Source organism: Prosopis cineraria, unplaced genomic scaffold, assembly GCF_029017545.1.
Source record: "Prosopis cineraria cultivar Desert tree isolate PC_DT_omini unplaced genomic scaffold, ASM2901754v1 PC9, whole genome shotgun sequence".
Classification (NCBI taxonomy): Eukaryota; Viridiplantae; Streptophyta; class Magnoliopsida; order Fabales; family Fabaceae; genus Prosopis; species Prosopis cineraria.
The window spans coordinates 6,281,233-6,301,429 of record NW_026555340.1 but is presented as its reverse complement, the minus strand read 5'-3'; the positions used below and the strand labels follow the sequence as shown (position 1 = coordinate 6,301,429).

Genomic DNA, 20,197 nt, shown 5'->3' with positions numbered 1-20,197 from the left:
AAATCCAAGTTGATCTAGTCTCATGCTATAGAAACATCAACTTGGATTTACAAAACAGGGGCTGCTATATGCTAAAAAAAACCCCTAAAACAACCATTATGTTTATGTCACCCAAATCCAAGTTCATGTGGTAATCCATTTATAATAACATCAACTTGGATTTGGATTTCTACACCTCTTCCTCGTATGACCTGATTTATGGCAGCGAGAACAATGATAAACCTTCTTTTGTTGATGTTGAGACTCGATCCTCACATGATGAGGTCTGCCAGCTGGTCGAGATGTTCTAGGAGGCAGCAAAAAGGTTTGGTTCATGAGCTGAGACACTATCAACGCATTTGGCTTTGGCATATCATGGGTCTCAACAGGATGCATAGTGCCACTGTATATTTTCTCTTGTGAGCTACGAAGATAACATTCCTCGACATAGTTATACACATTACCATATACTTCTTTAATAGCTGCATAAGCATGTGGGCAAGGAATGCCAGACATTTGCCAAACTTTGCATGTGCATTCCCTTAGTATCAGATTCACACATACATCTCCACACGGTGTCCGAACCAATGCAATATGTGAGCCATGCAGCTGAACTATCATAACTTCTGCCCTAAAAATATTTTCCTTCAACTTTGCTTCAACATTAGGACCAACTATATTTTTCCACTTACTCATGGCTGCCTTACTTGCAAAAAATTTCTTGCTTAACTTGTCCCTATGCTCATTTATAAGAACACATATATTATGCCTCCTCTCCTTAAGAATCCATACATTGAATGATTCGGCCAAGTTGGTTGTTATCTTATCCCATCTTCAAAATGGGAACAACGATAGTGGCCACCGATTAACATCGCCTTGATTTTCAACCCATCTTGCTAATTGTGGAGGGAACATCCTCAAATTTTCCATGGCTATATGAAATTCGTGCTCATGCCTTGCATAGGCAATGTAATCAAGCAACTTTAGTGCCTCTTCTTTGCTGTTCCTTCCCATTCCCCTACAAACTTTGTTAAACTCAGAGCTAACATTCTCCTTAACATGTCGATAGCAAAATGCATGTCTATCACCACCAAATATGGCTCTAACAGCACCAATAATAGCATTATTTCTATCAGAAACAATAGTTACCTGTAGTGAACCAAGGATATCTCTAATATTTTGAAGAAACCAAGTCCAATCATCATGAGTTTCACTCCCAACTATTGTAAAAGCTAATGGAAACAACTCATTATCGATATCGTATGTTGAAGCTGCCAGTAACGTGCCTTGATAAGGACCACTGAGGAAATATCCATCCACATATAAAATAGGCCTAGTCCTAAGCAAGAATCCTTTAATGGAACAACCATATGTAATAAATAAACGTTCAAATATATTATTCTCAGAAGCCAGCCATTTTGCCACAGTGTCAGCATCAGTCTCCATTAGTCTATTACACAAGCAAGGAACAAGAATATATGATTGGTCAGGAAGCCTGTTTATTTCCACCAATACCCTCTCTTTTACTCTTAAAGCTCGACGATAAGTTAGACTTATGTCATAGTCTCTATATATGTCAGCTTTGATTTCATTGGGTTTTTTTTCCACATTAGACCTTACTATGTCATTAATTATAGACGAAGTCAGTGTGCACCTTGTACTGTAAGAAACTTCAAGGTCTTCTTAGGCAAAATGTAAGTGCTCATTCTTGAAAGTTGTTACACGAAGTAAGGGCATAGACTTCCTTAATGAATATGTTGTTATCTTCCATTGACATCCTTTTGCCTTACAAACTGAAATTATTTTATTTGTGTTGTTCTTCACAAATTTATATTCAAACTTGTGTGCAATACTATACTTATAGATTGCTTGTCTACAATCATCAGCACTCGCAAAAATCTACCCAGGTCCTACTAGCAATACTTTCACTTTATTGTATTTAGCTCAGTCATTGGTGTTGGGATACTTTATATTGCACATGGTAGAACTTCAAGATCTTGTGTAGCATGTGAATTCTCAGCTGAACATCCTACTCTGCATTTTCATTCAAATCATGTTTATTACTACCATTCATATTTATATTAGCATAATATTAATTATGCAACTATTAAAAAACTTACCCATCAATTAAATCTCTTGTTACCTCTGTACTTTACCGTATCTTTCCAATTATGTACACATGAGCAAAATTATCATTCAATTTCATTAATTGATTTATCCCTTCATCATCTTTAAGGTCTAAAAGAGCATTGCAATCAAATTTTACTTTGTACTTCAACTCTATTCCATTTAAATCACAATTCAAGCATGATGAAATCAATCTAACAAATCCTTCAAGAGACATTCCTTCTCTAATCATTCTTCCATTACAACTCCCCCCATCATAATGCATTGTCCCATGCATATCTTTTATAATATCTCCACCAAAATGAAAATAACAAAAAATTTCCTTTATACAACTACTTTCCATCGTACCCAATAATATCAATCTACAAGAAACAAAATAAAATGTAATAATATATCACTTAGAAACAAGTTACTTTTGACATAAGTGATTTTCGCATTAGTCAAACAGTGACAGCGTTCCATTTTAAAATATGGACACTCGATAATAATTTCTTACACTTTCAATTGCAAAATGTCGAATCTTCATGTCAAATATTTTATAACGTCAAATAAAAAAAAATTCTTTCATGTTCAGCTGCAGAAAACTGTTCCATCTTTTTCCTTACGAAAGCCATTTTGCAAGAAATCAGACCTGCATGGAGTAAACCTTTTTGTTCAGATGAAAGGATTTGCAAAAAAAAAAAAAAAATACTTGTCTACACGCACCAGCACAAAACCTTAAGCTTCCTTGAGTCAATAATTAAGACAACTCCATCTCTTTCAAGCATAACTCTGTTTTAGGAATGGGTATTTTTCAACGTACAGCTCCACCTCTTACATGTACCTCTCATTACTGGTGGGAAAGAGACAAATCGGGAGGAAAATGTTGGAGATGATGAGTGTACATGTTATATTTACTCATAGGGGCATTTTCATCATTTCTTTTGTAATTCTGATTGGGGAAAAATAACATGGAACTTGATTGGCCTTTTAGAATTTGTTGAGACTTAACTGGCATAAAATTGGTCTTTTGGGACTTGATTGTCATTTTCCCAAAAAAAAAATGCAGCAAAATAGACCATGAGATCCCATCCAACCAGTGTTTGTCTCCCTCTCTTTTAAGGCACGGTAGATTTCTCAAGGAACTCAGACGCCTCAAGCCTCCAACTAAACCTGCTCCAAACAAATTTATTTAAATACCAAACTAATAATAATTTTATTATTTCTTTTTATTTTTGTATGTACTTTCGATATATGAAAATTTGTCGACAAATCATCTCAGGGAATCATGGAGCATCATAATTTTCGGCTAAATTGAATTCTTCACATATATATTACACCATCAGTATCTATATGTAAGCATATAGACAGAAAGTGACGGTAAGAGGAAAGTTTCATACCTGATGCATTAAAATGGTTCAAATTTTGCAAGGAAGAGATTTTTTGTAGTTTCATCCTCCCATTCCAATCGATCAACCCAGTCTTGCTCTCCTATAAAGGACTTGAGATTTTCCAATGCACTGTGACAATTAAACGGCAGCTTCTTCAAATTTGGGCAGCCCGTCACACAAACCACCTCCAAAGAAGGGAACTCTAGTGCGTTGCCACAAATGCTCCCAAGTCCTAGTAGATTCCTCAAACGGAGTCCAGTGAGACTTCTAAAAACATCCCTTTCAAGGTCATCCTCAGCCCAATAATCTTCAGTCACAATTTCATCCAATAAATCACAACTGTTTAACTCAAGCAGGTCAAGATTTGGAGCAAGTTTCAGCCAATCTAAATCAAATATTTCTCACTTAGAGATGACTAATTTGCGAAGGGGGATTTTGTGTTCAAGTCCCTCGGACAAGCCCTTCAATATATTCTCAACTTCAGAACCCTCCGATGATAGATTTGATTGAGTACTAATCAACAATCTTTCAAGATGTTCCATTTTCTCTTGGAACTTGTGAAATATTTGGAGCGACCTCTTAACCAAAAGGCACACGACCTTTAATTCGCAAATAGATCTTCACGATTTTGGGGACAACGCTATTTTCTCAAAGGAGGAGCGGCTAGAGATAGAGATGCGTGCTTCTTGAAGGTGATCCAAGCTTTCAAGTTCGTGAAACAACATATTTTCATCATGGGATGAGCTCGAGCTACGCAGCATGCTAAAAGTTTGAAGGGATGACAAATGACTTATAATTCCCTCTATTGGGAATTCTAGATTTCTACTCCCATTCAGCAACAAGTATCTCAACTTCTTCAAATCCTTCAATTGATCTGGCAACGTTATGATCAAGGAATGCGAGAGATTCATATATTCTAAATTCACAAACCTCCCTACTTGTGTGAGTATGTTGCCTAAGGACTTGTTGAATTGCAAGTCCAACACTTTGATTGTACTTGGAAGCTCTGCCTCAAAGTCTTCTCGTGGAAAATTATTCACAAACAAAGTACTGATATTTGAACAATGAGAGTGTTCAAGTAAACTTTGAAGCCTAGGGCCTCCTCCACATAGTGAGCCCCATAAAGACAGCTTTTCCACTTCTTCCCGCCTAGGAACACTACCCCCAGCATCGTCCTTCACAGAGAACCTCATCTTTGACTCGTTTTCACATGCCAACCACAGAGCCCCATGTCTTGTGATATCATGCATTTTAACAAATGTTTTGGTGTCCCTATTCTCCAGTAAGCCAGCTTGCTTCAAACTTGAAATTACATATTCTCCTTGTTTCCATGCTTTATATGCATCATGATCGTATTTAGCAAAATACCTTTCCGCAATGCACATTAAAATAAGCTCATTTGTATCTATATTATAGTCCTCAGGGAAAAGTAAACAATATAGAAAGCAGAGCTTGTGGGTATCGGTTGGCAATCCATGGTAACTAAACTCGAGCAAAGGATACACTTGATTGGCCATACTTGGAAACCTTGAAGGGCAACTCTCCAAGGTTTCTAAGGCCTGCTTCCATTGCTGGATTGAGGTCCTACCAGCCATAGATTGTCCAACAACACAGAGAGCTAATGGCAGACCCTGACACTTGTCACATATTAATTTAGAAAGCTTCAATGTACGATCAGGGGAGGAAATCACATCCACGCCCACCTTCTCTTTAAAGAGTTCAAATGATTTTTCAGGCGTCAGAGGGTTAACCCGTATAAATTTTCTTGCTCCCATTAGACAACACGTTTCCTCAAGGAGGGTGCTCATTATTATTTTTGATCTGCCACTGTTTAGTAGGGGAACCCAGTTCCAATAAGTCAATCCTTGTCCACAGATCATCTAGGATGAGCACAAAATTTTTACTCTTCAAGATTTTGCATAACAACGAAGCTCTCTGTTCCACTGTCATGTTCTGCTACGCCTCGTCCCTGATATTTAAATCACGTCTCACTTTTTCCTGAATTTTTAAAATATCTCCCGCCTTAGTGGCTTCACCCCCAACCCCAACCCATATAACTGGGTCATGTTGAGTTGTTGGGAGAAACTCATTATGAAACTTTTTGAGCAGAGTTGTTTTCCCCCACTCCACGTGTTCCATACACACCAATAATACAAGCTTCATCCATCTCAAGGCAGGTACAGAGTTCTGTATAAGTTGGTTCCAAACCAATAGTCTTGCTCAAAGGAAATTCAACAGAAGGATGATGGACAACCCTCGTTGCTATGATATCAAAATTCCCATTACTTATAAGATCATTTACCTGCGACAACTTCTCGTTCACCAACTTTTGGAGTTTATAGGAAGAAACCAAGTTTTTGGGGCAGCGACCTCCAAAACTTGTTGCTTGTGTTTCCTGCTGGCCTTGATGCAAGATAAGCTCTACTTCGTTCCGCAAGGATTCAACCTTCGCCATCCAATCCTTCACCTCGTTCAACACCTTCAGCTCTGGATATTCCTCTACTGATTCAACTGATTGAGCATTTTCCTTTACATCCAAAAACCTACTCTGGAGTTGATCTACAGCATTACTCAAAGAGGTGAGCTGGTTTTCTAAGTTGAGTATGGCACCGAGAACACCTGCGAGGGGCCTTAGGACGTTAGCGATTGAAGAAATGAAACCTGCCATTGTTTAGAAACAGCTCAAGAAACAGACAACTCAGTCCGGAAAAGGAAAGATGAAACATTGATGAGGAGCAGCAAAAAAATGACAAAAAGCAGGGAAAATGAAAGGTGAAGACACTAATGAGAAGAAGGAACAAAAGGAATGCCAATGCGCTGGGAAATAAGAGGAATAGCCTGATAAGAAGAAGAGAACAAAATGCCAAGAAAATGGGAATGAAAAGATGAAGATGGTGGTGAACAGGAGGGCGAGAGCAATAGCAGAGAGCTGAGGAAAGATGAAAAAGGAGGAGGAAGAGAAATGGCTCCGAACTTTGTCTGTTCTTTCTCTGGTTTTATTTTTTATTTTTTAAGTTAAAAAAATGCCTTTTTACACAACTTGAGTTAATTGCATTCCTCTTCGGACTTCTGGTAGATACTTAAATTATATATAAGAAAGGTTATCTATCAAGAATCAAAGACTTAAATAAATGTCAACCATTTTGAATCAAATTTCTCTCTCCCTTTCTCTCTCTGTTTTTTTTTTTTTTTGAAGGCTACAGCTTCCCATATTATTTGTGCTGTGTCCAAAAAGTTGAGACTCTGAATCAATCATGTTATAATAATTAAAAAAAATATTTGTTTAGACATTCCAGATGATTATTTAAACAAATATTTAGCCTATATTCAGTTGCATTTCTATTAAATTATCAAATAATACAAACAAGACAACCATCTTTTTTTTTTTTCTCGGAATGTACATACCTTTATTTTTCGGAAGTCGTTTATATTCAGTCAAGCCATTTTGGCACTCCAGATTCTCCCCAGACTTCAACCACGTTGGGTTTCTTTGTATTTTAATTGAAAAAAATTGATTATGAAAAGAATTGATTAGTAAAATGTGATAATGTTTGGATAAATTTTTAAAAATTGATTGTGATAAAGTTGATGATTTTTGGATAATTTTTTTAAAATAATTTTGAGTGGGTAATTCTACTATTTAAAGTGACAAGTGAATAATATTTAAAATTAATTTTTTAAAATTGAATAAATTTTAACTTATTTCAAATGGAGTTTTGAAAACTAAATAGGTTTAGAAAAATTTGGGTGTTTGAATAAAAATTTTTAAAACTATAGTTTTGAACTTGAAATTGATTCTAAAAGGGTATCCAAATAGGCCCGTTATCAGCTTCGAACATCATCATCTAGTATGATAATTTTAAAATTACAATGATTGAATGTGGAAAGAAGGCGAGAAGATGCCCTCAGACTAATCCGGAACTGAAAAGGAAAAAAAGATCGCTGGGATGAAAAATAAAAAAAAAATTATCTATACATAAAATAAAGATATTCCATGGGTGTAATTGGAAAACAAAAGGTTGGGTGAAACTAGAAAACGAGATTATTAATTTTTACGAGCAAGTGATATGTTCACAAATGAAAACATAATATTTGACACCTATATAATTTCACCTGCTAAGAGTTGCTTCTTGACATAGTTTATTTGACAGCAGGGGAAACAATTAACAGAGAGTATTATACTTCGTATTAAAAAGACCTCAATCCCCTGTTTTTGGTCCAAAGAAAACCCCATCCCTGTATATAGATAAGTATTACTAAATTTGACAGTACAAGAAAGTATGTTGGCAAAAGAAAAGTTTGACATACATGGTAGAGCCGGAAGATGCAAGACGCGAGCTGAGCAACTCCAACAGCAATGAGAGAGAAGCCGCCTCGATGAACAATTTGATGGAGATTACTCGTAATATATAGCCAATAATTGATTATTTGAATTAGTATGAATATTTAATATATATATATATATATATATTATTTATTTATTTATTTATTTAGTAGCAGAATTAATGTGTATATATGGGATTTGGACAAAACCTTATCACTGAATTATACTATATACTTTAAATTTTAATCACATCTTATTTAAATTCAAATTTTTTTGGACTGCATTTGGATTCAAAAATAAATGCAGTCCAAAAAGAAATTTGGATTTGAAGCAAATCCCCCATTTAAATACATAAAAAATCATATTTTATTATATTTTTTTTGTAATTTTAAATATTTCTCACACTATAATTATTTAAAATTTTAGCTGACCTCACCCGCCATTTCACTATCCGTATTTCAGTTGCCCACGTTTTTCTCAGGCAAATTAATTTGATTTTAAATTTAAATTAATCAATCCAAACACTACTCTAATTAATTTATTTAGACTCTGTTGTCCTCCTGATTAAAATTACTTTTCTATTCGTAACACGTACATTGATTTAAATCCTTCTAATTAAATCACTTAAGCAGAGCTTAATCAATACTATGGAATTATATATTTCAAATCTATATAATAAAAAACTAGCATAAATATTTGAAAAATAATTCCTTTATATTCGATTGAATACATGATTATTTTTTGTGTAATCAATGGTATGTACTATAAAATAATATAACATAAATGATTTTAATTAAATAAGACTAATACAAATAATCATATCAAAATTTAATCATTCAATATATAATTAAAAAAACTAAAATCTAGCTATACAAATTAGATTTCAACCTCGATCTTGCAGAAATAAGCACATGTGAATAAGTGATCCCATTCCCAGCCCAGAGATACCACGCCAATTAATAACTACAGAGAGAAAGGGGTGGAATAGGAAATAAAATAAAAATGTTTTCTGTTCCTTCTTGCTTTTCGTGTGAAGGACGTGCAGAGAGGCTCGAGGAAAAGGACAGAGCATTTATCTCTAATTTCTGAACCATATATCAGGCTCACAGAAGAAGAACCTTTAGAGTTGCTGTTTTTTGTTTTTTGGGAAAAAATTATTGCTAAAACCTGACAGAAATAATATTATTATAAAACATCATAAAAATTAAAATTAAGACGAAGGATCAAGATAAACATAGTTCACTATTATAATCTTAATATAAATCCGGTTAATAATACCTTAAACTTAATGGTATTGCATAAGTTAAAAAAATTCCATTAATAATAAAATTGTATGGATTTCAATTCCTCACAAATAAAAACAAAAATATAATATTAAATTTAATTAAATTGTTTTATTTTAAAAAATAATTAATTTTCAAATAATTAATTGAATATAATTTTAAAATCATTTCTTTTAAAAAATAAATAAATATAATTTAAAAAATATTTATTTTTTAAAAATATTACATTTTATTTTTTAATTGGTTTTAAAATATTTTTTAGTGTCAACTTATCTTTATAGGACTTATTTTCCAATCTTTAAGGCATAAGAAAATTTTCGTTTATTTTGTTTTAATGTTTTGTTTATTTATCATTGCCAATAACAAAACTGTCAAATTAGTTAGAGTAAATATAGAAAATTTGATTAGGGATAATTTTGTATTTTAAAATTTATATTTTAACACTTGGTCCTTATCAATTATTATTATTTTTAAGATATTTTATAATAAATATTATTTTTCACATGTCTTTAGCACTAATTTTTCTTTTTTTCTCTTCAACCAGTTCATTTAGAGTTGTGGTCATAGTTGTCAAACTCTCAAGTTAACTCTACGAGTTTAACGTCTTTATATTTTTAGCTTACAAAAATATGTCAACTCACTCATAAACTCAGATTAGATACAAATTCGGTTAAACTCATGAGTTTGCCTCCGAATTTATCATTTTTATATTTTTAACTTATAAAATTGTGTCAACTAATTTATAAACTAAGACTAGATGTAAGCTTGGTTAAATTTGTTAAGCTTGTCATTTTTTTAGTTGAGCGAGTTAAGTATATATTATAAAGAATTTAATTTATAAAAATTATAAGACCTAGTTCAAAGAAAAAAAATTTGATATGCAAAAACTAATATCAATAAAAAAGAAAACAAAAATACTAAAATAAGTTTCTCTATTTTTAAATTTTTATGTCTTGTATATGATAATTTATCAATGTAGATAGGTTTAATTTCAATGATTTATATTTTTAATATATTTAAATTAAATTACAATCATATTTTTATGATTATTAATTAATAAAAATAAATTCTTATAAATTTATAATTCAAGTTTATGATATAAATTTATATTTTTATTATAAATTTATTTAAACTTATAAATTTAATATCTTTAGTTGTGACTCATTATCTTTTTGTTATTTCAGCTGTGGAGTCTTCTAATTTTGCAAAGGGGTTTTTGGTTGACAAGGCAACTGATATTGCACGCTCATCATCATGGCTTCTGGCGTTTTGTTTTTAACCCCCAACGCAGCACGGGGCTGGGAAATTAGCATGCCCATCTTTATAGGCTAAGTTGATAGGACTTAGCTTGTATATAAATATTTTTTATTTTTTTAAAATCTAATTAATTTTAAAATAGGAAAAATTGATGAAAATGACATAGTTAAAAAAATTATACCTAAAAATTAAGTTGAAAACACGGACCAAATTAAATATTTTATTTATTAAACAATATGAATAAATGACTAAAATGCTCCTTTGTTTAAACAAATGAAATTAAACAAAAAATAGGTTGCCTGTTTAACATATGTATACAAGCCAGAAGCCTTGCACCCATCATAATAAAAATTACAACTTACATTTATGGCTTTTGGCTTGGGATGCAAGGCTTCTGGTTGGAGTGTAAGGCTTTTAGCTTAAGGTGCAAGGCTTCTGGTTAAGGTGTACGTGTTGAACAAGAAACTTTTTTTTCCCAATTCGGTTTGTTTAAACAGAGGGACATTTTGGTCATTTACTCATATTGTTTAATTAATAAAATATTTAGCTCGGTCCTTGAATTCAACTTGATCCTTGGACACAATTTATCTTTTAACTAGGTCATTTTTACCAATTTTTCCTTTAAAATATTTAACAAAATCAAAAGTCCAAATGTTAACTTTAAAGTACAAAAAAAATAAAAGATCATACAAAAATTTTAAAAGATCACTTAATGTCATCATCGTCATTATCTACAAATAAAAAATTTGAACATGAATGTAGAGATAACATAAAAAAAACTCGAAGTGCTTGAGCTTGTAATTCAACACTTTAGCAGTTAGAATTTTATTATTTAAAACTAAGTAGGGAATTTCTTAAATGACAAGAAATAAGAAATAAAAAAAAAGGTTTTCTAGCTAGCTTGATCTCGACCCTTATTTTTATGGGTTTTTAGGCTTGAGTTCATAAAGCCTATTGTTCATATTTTTAATAAGTTAGTCTAGCCTTGCATAAAATATGAGAAAAAAAATGAGCCGGCCTAACTTCTTGGCTCTATGTGAGGATGCGTGAATGTTGTTCTTAGGTAGAAAGCATGGTATTCAAAACCAAATCGGATTGGGTAGTCGGACCAACAACCTAGCCATCTTTTCAGTTTAGTTTTACAGTTTGAAATGGCATTGAGTGACTTGGGTTAACCTAGGTGACTTGGTGTTAACTTGGATCAACGTACCCAACCCTATGGGTCAAGCAGGTTGATATATTTTTCAAATTCTGACCCCCAAAACGACTTCATTTTGGAAGTAAAACTCATGCCATTGGCTAATTTGTGAAAAGAGCTTTTGATTGACACCTAAATTACCTCATTCAAACGTTGGACGAAAAAATGTGATATGTTAGAAGTTGCCTCAGGTCACTGTCAAATGACAATAGAATTGCTATTCAATATGTGCAACACACCGTGGTGCATGGCACTTATGTAACATCCTAAAACTTTAAATTTGAAAAGTTGATTAATTAAGAGATAAATTAGTTAAAAATATGATTAATTTATTTAATTATGTTTTTGGGTTGCTAATTGGATTTTTGGGTCATATTTGACTCTAAATTGAGATAGGATGAAAGTCGAATCAAGTCGGGTGACATTAGGGGTAGCAAAATCAACATTTTGCTCACTGCATCATGATCCGCAGCTTGCGTGGCATGCGCTGCGGCGCACGGCACAGCAGGCAACTTAAAATTTTGCAAATCATCAAAAATTGATAGATTTTGAGGTGGAAAACCTAAAGCACGAAGGGAGAAACTTTAGGCACTACTAGGATATCATTTTGGGAGGATTTTGAAGACAAATTGAGCTTTCAAACTCTTGAGTAAGTTTTCTACCCTTTTCCTCTACCTCTTTATTGAGAATATGATTGAGAAGTAGGAGAATTGGGAGGTTATTATTAGCTAATAGTGCTTGTGTTAATTGAAAATTAACATATAGTACTTGTTGATATAGATTGTAAGGTGAGAAGACTTATCTTGACACAAGAAGAGAATTAGTACCATGGGTAACCCTTTTAGTAACAAAAGGGTTGAGGTAAGTAGATAATTTGCATTATTTATTACCTTGTATAAGTTATTCTCAAGTTCCTTTTCTATGAATTGTTGAGCATATGTGTATAAATTCTTTAAAGGTTAACTATTTTAGAAAATGAGTGGAATATTGATTTGTGAAAATGAGTCGATCGCTGCTTTGTCATCTCAACTCCACCTTCATGACAATACTTGGAAATATGGCCCGACTTCCTACGCTTGAAATAGGACCAACATCTTCTTACATGGAATCTATCGTAGATACTACACTGGGGTGACTTTCCAATGCTAAAGGTAGGAGCTGGTGTGTTTGAGGCTTGCTTTGAAGGTTGCGGAGGCCCAATTCTAACCCCAGTACTCTTCTACGTTGACCTTCTCTGTACTGAATGAGTTTGAGAACCTCTACTAAAGCTCCTCTTCCCAGAAGCTCCAGAGCTATTCGAACTATACACGGGCTTCTTCAATACACCACCCAATGGACCCAGAGAAGGTGTAAATCTTCCTATACTATTCCTTTTCTTCTCAGCTTCTACTTCCCTGCCATTCTTTGTGACTATTCTTAACTTATGGCACATGTCCTCATAAGTATTGATGTTGAACAGAGCAATCTACTGCTGGTATTCTGGACACATCTTTTCTAGAAACCATTCTACTTTTCACTTGGTGTCATTGTGGCGCTACAGATATGTAGAATAGGCTAACAAGTCATTGAATCTCTTGATGAATTCCTCTTCATGCAAGTTCCCTTGTCTAAATGCATGGAACTCTTCCTCTTTCTCAATGCGGAAGGACGTTGGGAAGTAATAGTTGAAGAACACCCTCTTAAACTCTTCCCAAGAATATCTCACACCACTAGTTGATCTCATTGAATCCCACCATCTCTTAGCTGCTCCAACTAGCTAAACCGTAGCTAAAACCACTTTCTGCTCTGAAGTGTAAGTCACCAGCTCGAATATTGTCTCGAGGCACTCAATCTACTATTTGATTTCTCCTTCTTTTATGCTGCCATCGAATGTCGGTGGACTGAACCTCACATATATCTTCCAAGCTTGATCGATAGATAGATCAATAGTAATTCCCACAGTCTGTCTACTACTTGAAGCTTAAGGCGGTTCAGGTCTACATGAGCCTCTTCCTGTACCAGCCTCTCTTGAGCTTCTCTCTATTTCACTTGATCTTTACCCTGCGGTAAGACATCATGATCTCATACTATTTTTTGAATATCAATCATCATATCTCTCAACTCTTCTAACAAGCCACTCTTCTATTAGCTTGTTGAGGCACATCCGGTTAAACTTTAGGCACAGGTTCATCCTCTACCAGACGCCTAGACACTTGAGTGCTACGTGAAGCTCGAGTACCTCTTCTTCTCATTTTCTCCCCTCCTTAGGATGAAACTAAAAGAAAGTTAAGCAAATGGGATAGAATAGGTGTAATGAATAATATATAACTTGCCAAAGTTTAGGATGAATGCACAAACAAGCACATGACTAGACATCAAAACTTGAGAAACTGATACCAACTTTAATGTAATGCCTTACTACTGAGATTACCATATGCTCTACTATAAGCAATCTAAATTAATTCAAAATCATTAAATTTAAAAACTTTAAAACCTTGGGATCCCAAAATAAAATATTTCTAAAATCATATAGTGATATATTCGAGTTGTAAATTATTACACATCAGAAGCATCTATAAACTCATAACAAAAATATGTGCATTTCAGTAAAATTTTGTCAAATTTGGCATAATGTGCCACAGCATGTGGCATAGAGACCACAGCAATTTGCTCTGTGTCATGCGCTATTTTCACATATGATATCCAATTGGGGTGGTTTAAGTGTCTACACGAAGCTTGTTTTGAAATCTAACTAATGACATTGGTTTCATTTCAATCTGATATTTCTATCAAAAATTGGACTCTCAAGTACATTTTGACCGTTTTCTGCTAAAACATTTCCATTCAAGTGTCTTAATTTGAAACCAAATGTTATTAGCCACTTTTTAGGCCTTGAACACATCTAAATAGACAATACACACCTAATTGACCATACACATGTACAATATATCGCACATACACATATTTGGCCTGTAAACTACCCATTTCACACTTTTTGGGCCAAATCTCATTTCTTATTTTTTTAATCACACATGCTAAAATCATCACACATACTCTTCAAACATCTCATAATCACACATATATATACATTCATTCACTCGCCCATCCAGTCATTTCACCATTCACATATATACAAAGGGCTAGGGAGTTTAAAATCATCAATCATACCACAAACACACTTTATGCACATATATTGAATCCTATGTCAACTTATACACATTCTTAGCTAACAATCTACAAATTCATTACACCATTTCTTACAAAGACTTAGGCGATAGATGCCAACTGTAACATCCCAAGTTTTAATCCCATAATTAATTAAACTTAATTAGGGTAATTAAGTAAGTTGAAGTGGTGTGTGACCAAAGAGGTCTAATAATCATATTTAATGGTATTTCAACCTTAGTTGTGAGTTTGGTATTAAGGCGGTCCACCCGAGCATCAAAAGGAGAAGAAAAAGAAGAGTTGATATTGCTGTGCCACACACTGCGGTGTGGAAATCATCCGCCGTGGTGCACAAACATTTTTAAGTGAGGGAGGACATCTCTTGCCATATGTGCAGTGCATTGTGCATCTGCCATGGTGGATGACCATTTTCTACAGTTTATTAGATGTAAAATGAGAGAAACAGAGAGAAAGAAAAGAGGAAAACAGAGAGACGTGCCAATACTCTATTAAAGCACAACTTAGATGAGAATTTGAGGAGGTTTGAAGCTCTAAATCATCTAAGGTAAGATTTCTAAGCCTTTTTCCTCCTTTCCTCTTCCATTTTCTTAAGGATCTAAGTTAGGGTTTAGATGAGGATGGTGATTTCATCCATATAGGGTATGAGTCCGAATTTATTAACTCAAATTTTGTTAATGGGAGTAGATTAGAGTATCTAAACCTAAGTATAATGAGTTTTGGTGTCTTAGGTTGTTGGGCACCATTAATATCCAAAAATCTCATTTATTATGGGTAGTTGGAAGTTTGTGATGCCATTAATGGGAATTTAATGGCTCATTAATGCTATTGGGGGCTAAAGGTAATTATTAAACTCAATGGATAGGCTCCAACTCTTGCAGAGTGAATTTGGGCAATTTAGAAGTGGAAATTAAGGGTTTAAATGCTTGAGTTAGTAATGTTGATGAAATTCAGCTTGGTTGATTGTAGTTTTAGCTCCTGGTCACCTATTGGATTGGAAATTCAAGTTGGAAGCTAGTTGATTGAGGGGTAAACCTTTGACTTCTCAAAGGTTTGAGATAACTGGGGTGAAACTTTACTTTAGGTAGTTATATATTAATTAATAGTTAATTGATTGTTAAATGTGAATTGTGAATGTTACATGTATAGGATTGAATTTTAAAGTAAAACCATATATTAGTTTCAATGAGTGTATGAAAAAGCTATTTTTGGCTTGAAAATGCAAAATGTAAAGTCAAGAGGGCTTTCGAACCATGAACATGCATATGTCTTTAGAAAAATGAATGTGATAATTATGTGAGATAGATGTGTATTAGTGAGAATGGATTTTGAGAAAATGATGAGAATACACATTTGGGTAGCATATGGTCATGAGCCTAATGTGATTGTTGTGATTGTGAGTAAACAAAAAATGAAAATAATGAAAATGAGTGAGCACTGATTATGGCATAATTAGTGGCAAGAGTTCACCTAGAGAATTAGGAGTAGAGAAAATTCATGTGGTATTTAGGCTGCCCTCTAGTGCAGGGGGTGTAGCCTTATCTCACTATTTATCAAGGGATTGTCCTATAGTTTGTCAAGGGACTAGAACCTAGCTATCTCCATTGATTCAACAAGGAGAGTAGCCTAGGGTATGAGACACCTCAAGGATTCAAGAATGGGGGAAGCCGTGATCTAAGAGTGAGTCCTGTGATCTTTAGCTGGATCATACCTCACGATTGGTGAGCTTGGGTAGTCCAGTCACATGGATAGAGCCCTAATCAGTGTTATAGTTCGTGGTTTCAATCTGAGGAAATAAGAAGGATATAAGGTTGTTGATCATTGCCTAAGTAAATATATGACGTGTCACACGTATTAAGTGGTGGCAAGTTGCATGAGTATAGGTCATGTTACATATCTAAGAATATGGTGACAATGTACCTAGTTATGAGAGTTAAAGATGTTATTTAATGATAAATGACATACTTGATATGTATATGTTAGCATGTTTTACATACTTGATTTCTTTGTGCATGTATTTAGTTTATAGTTGATATGTAACTATATAGGGTAAGTTTAACCTTGGTTAATAAGTGGCTAGACTCACCCCTTTCAATTAACATTTTCAGGCTCTAGCTCTGGTGTTGAGAGAGAGAAGATTTAAGAGGTTAGGAACTGGCATATTCCTGTTGTATGCCTCTAGCTTAAATTTAATTGTGTAATAGTATATGATTTGCCAATTTTAAGATGCATGCCATCACACTTGCATTATTTTGTTGTTAGAAATGTTAGATTTGTATTTTAGGCCCTTAGTCTTTGTGTATATTGATATATATATATATATATATACATATACATGTTTATAGGGCCAAAATACTAGTGCAAGTGTAAAAATAATATTTTGAATGATTTGGGTAAAATGCAATGACAATTTACCTCCCCCTCTATTTTTGGTAAAATGGGTTGAGGAGTAAATTTTTGTAATACTAATGTTTCTGTCCTTGTGATGTGTTGTCTAGTAGTCCTAGGTCTATTGGACATGGTCTAAGTGTTAGGAAAAACTTTTAGCACTTGTTGAGAGTTTTGGATACCCATTTTGTGTAAAAGTATTAAAAAGTGGTTAAAATATGTTTGGGTGTCCAACTTCCTAGTATGACTTGTTTTGGAAGTGAACCCATGCCATTAGCTAATTCATGTAAATAGCTTTCCATAGACACCTAGATCACGTCTTTCAGATGTCGGACAGAGAATCAAGGCACGTCGAAAGTTCCCCAATTTTGCTGTCAAATGACAGTAAAATCAGTTAAAATTTCATACAACATACCATGGTGCATGGTGCCTGAGCCACAGTGCATGGCATAGTGAGCAACACGTAGTGGCATAGCGTACATGAGCTATGGCGCATTGCCCTGTTTCACAGCACATATCTTGTTTTTCAACTATTTTCAACTTCTTTCACTCCTCTAAGGTATCACATGCTTCTGTAACCTATTTTTACTCTGATATGAAAGATTTTGATTGATTTAAACTCATTTTTATTTAGAAAACTTAAGATCTCTTACTTTTGAATTAAACCTTGATAATTATCTTGTTGAGTTAAATCTCTAATTACTAGGTGTTATATTGGTTAATTATGTTTAGTGGAGTGAGAATGTTTCACTAACTCAACCTATATCCTTTCCCTTCAACCCACTAGTACTAGAACCTAAAAACGTTAATAACTACGGGAGAGATAAAAATCTTAGTAATTGATATAGTTCATTTAATGCCTATTACCATAAATAACCATTCTAAAGTAACAAAAACCATAATGTAGCATTTATATATAGTATATGATAGCTAAAACATCATTTTCACAAATAAATCATTTTTCAAACACTTTTACACCTTAGCATGATTATCTATCCACCGAACCTCTAAAGCTCCCTAACACGAAATCATAGGCTGTAACACTTGCCCCGAGTGTTATCCAAAAAATCACACAATTCAAATAAACTAAGTATGGTTAAGGAGTTGATTTTAAAACCAACTTAGGAAACAAATCATTTAAATTAATAAAAATTTACATAATAGCAAAACACACGTATAAAACCTCTTAAAAAAGTATAAAGGATTAATATGTAGCGCACGAAAGCAAATAAGGCAAATAGGGGCAGTTAATTGATGCCATGACAGCATTAATTTTGTAGTCATGATAGCCCTCCCCGACAAACTTTCAGGAGGTGTCGATTCACTGGATTCACTGTCTGGCCTTCGATTGAAGTGATTTCAAAGCTCATATGTCAATTTTAATGAGTAATAATAGTGTTCTAAATTTCATAAAGATCCAACAGACGGTTTGAAATTTGGACACGTTAAAAGTTTGGTGTTTTTGCTGTCATGACAGCTAAAAAGCTATCATGACAGCACCTTCGGACTAACTTTCAAGGTGCACCATTTCATCATCTGACCTTTGATTGGAACGATTCTAAAGCTCACATGTCACTTTTAAATAGTACTATTAGCATACCAAATTTTGGAAAGATTCAACAAAAAAATTGAATTTCATGCATATTGCAACATCATCAATGTTGTTATCAAGTGCTGTCATGACAGTAAAAGTGCTGTCATGACAGCTCCTCCGAACTAAATTTCGGAGTGTGCCATTTTTTTTTCTGGTATCCAATCGACATGATTCCAAAGCCCACACGAAGCTTATAAAAGATTTACTTGTGACCCAAATTTTAGAGAAATTCAACAGTTGGATTAAGATTTAGACACCCGGATTCAAAAATGCAGTTTTTTTAGTAAAAACCATTTCCAAAATTATCTAAATCTCATCCTAATGGCCACAAACTTGTGGGAACACTTTGGACATGTCAAATAGGACTAAAAATACCTGATAGAATATTTAAATGATAGAAAAACCCTTTATACCAAAATTTGACTATCTGGGTGCCATTTCTCAAAATGGACCCAAAACCCCCCAAAATGCACAAATCACACAAGAGTGGGCAAAAACTATTCCAAATATCATATACACATATGAATACACACGCTAAACATTTTCACTCGGTTCAGAGATTTCTGTGGGGCCCATACACCCACTCTATCTAAGGTGTATGTTTGCCCATAACACACCATTTGCAATGCAACCACTTTATATTTGCTTGTGGAATCACATATATATCAAAATAAATATTTGCTTGTAGTGGAAACTTGGTCTATTAAATAAATCTATCAAAACCACACACCATAACCAAGTTTCCTAGCTACAAGTCTACAAGCAAACAAAAATTCATACACAAGCCATACAATCCACACATATTCACACGTATATATATAATTACATCCTACTTGCACCCTAATCTTAAATACATTACAATGTACTTGCTCAAAAGAAAGGGGTTGCAATTCTTTACAATTCACAAACAACTCCTAGCTATGCTCCTTTCTCCATCCTCCACTGGTTCCTTCACTTTGACCTAGAAATATTGTAAAGAAAGGGGTGAGACAACCACAATCTCAGTAACAGAGAAATCGATATTCCTTACTACAAAGAAAGCCATGGTCAAGTAAATAAATAATAGATTCAAAATAACATATAATTAACCAATTAAAATGCTTGAATGCATGAGATAGGCTGATATAGCCTTTCCTGACCAATAGAATGCCCCTTGGCACTCTTTAACTTGTAGGTAAATCTTGTACCCACTGTACCTCCACAGGCACAACATATAAACCAATGCATAATCTGATCCATCGAACTGCCTATGCTCCTTTGACGTGAATCCTGAGCAGTCAAAGCTAACTCCCTCCTAAAGCCAGCCTGACTTACTCTCTATGTGAGGGCTACCTTAGCCTAGGCACTCAATCTTGTACTTCATATACTGGATTCCCTCTCCCACTGAGAGGTGTCAAATACTCAATCTACTAACCACTTTAGTGTATTAAGCCCACAATACAAAAGGTAACACTAAGTACTAACAGTGAGCCATAGAATAGTACAAGACCACATCTCCCTATTAGTGAACTCCCA

The 20,197-nt window shown here is 34.0% G+C and overlaps 1 pseudogene; it reads right to left on the bottom strand.

The window, feature by feature from the left end:
* Window positions 1–3,146: 3,146 nt before the first annotated feature.
* Window positions 3,147–20,197, bottom strand: part of LOC129320404 (disease resistance protein RFL1-like) — a 34,756-nt pseudogene continuing 17,705 nt past the window's right edge.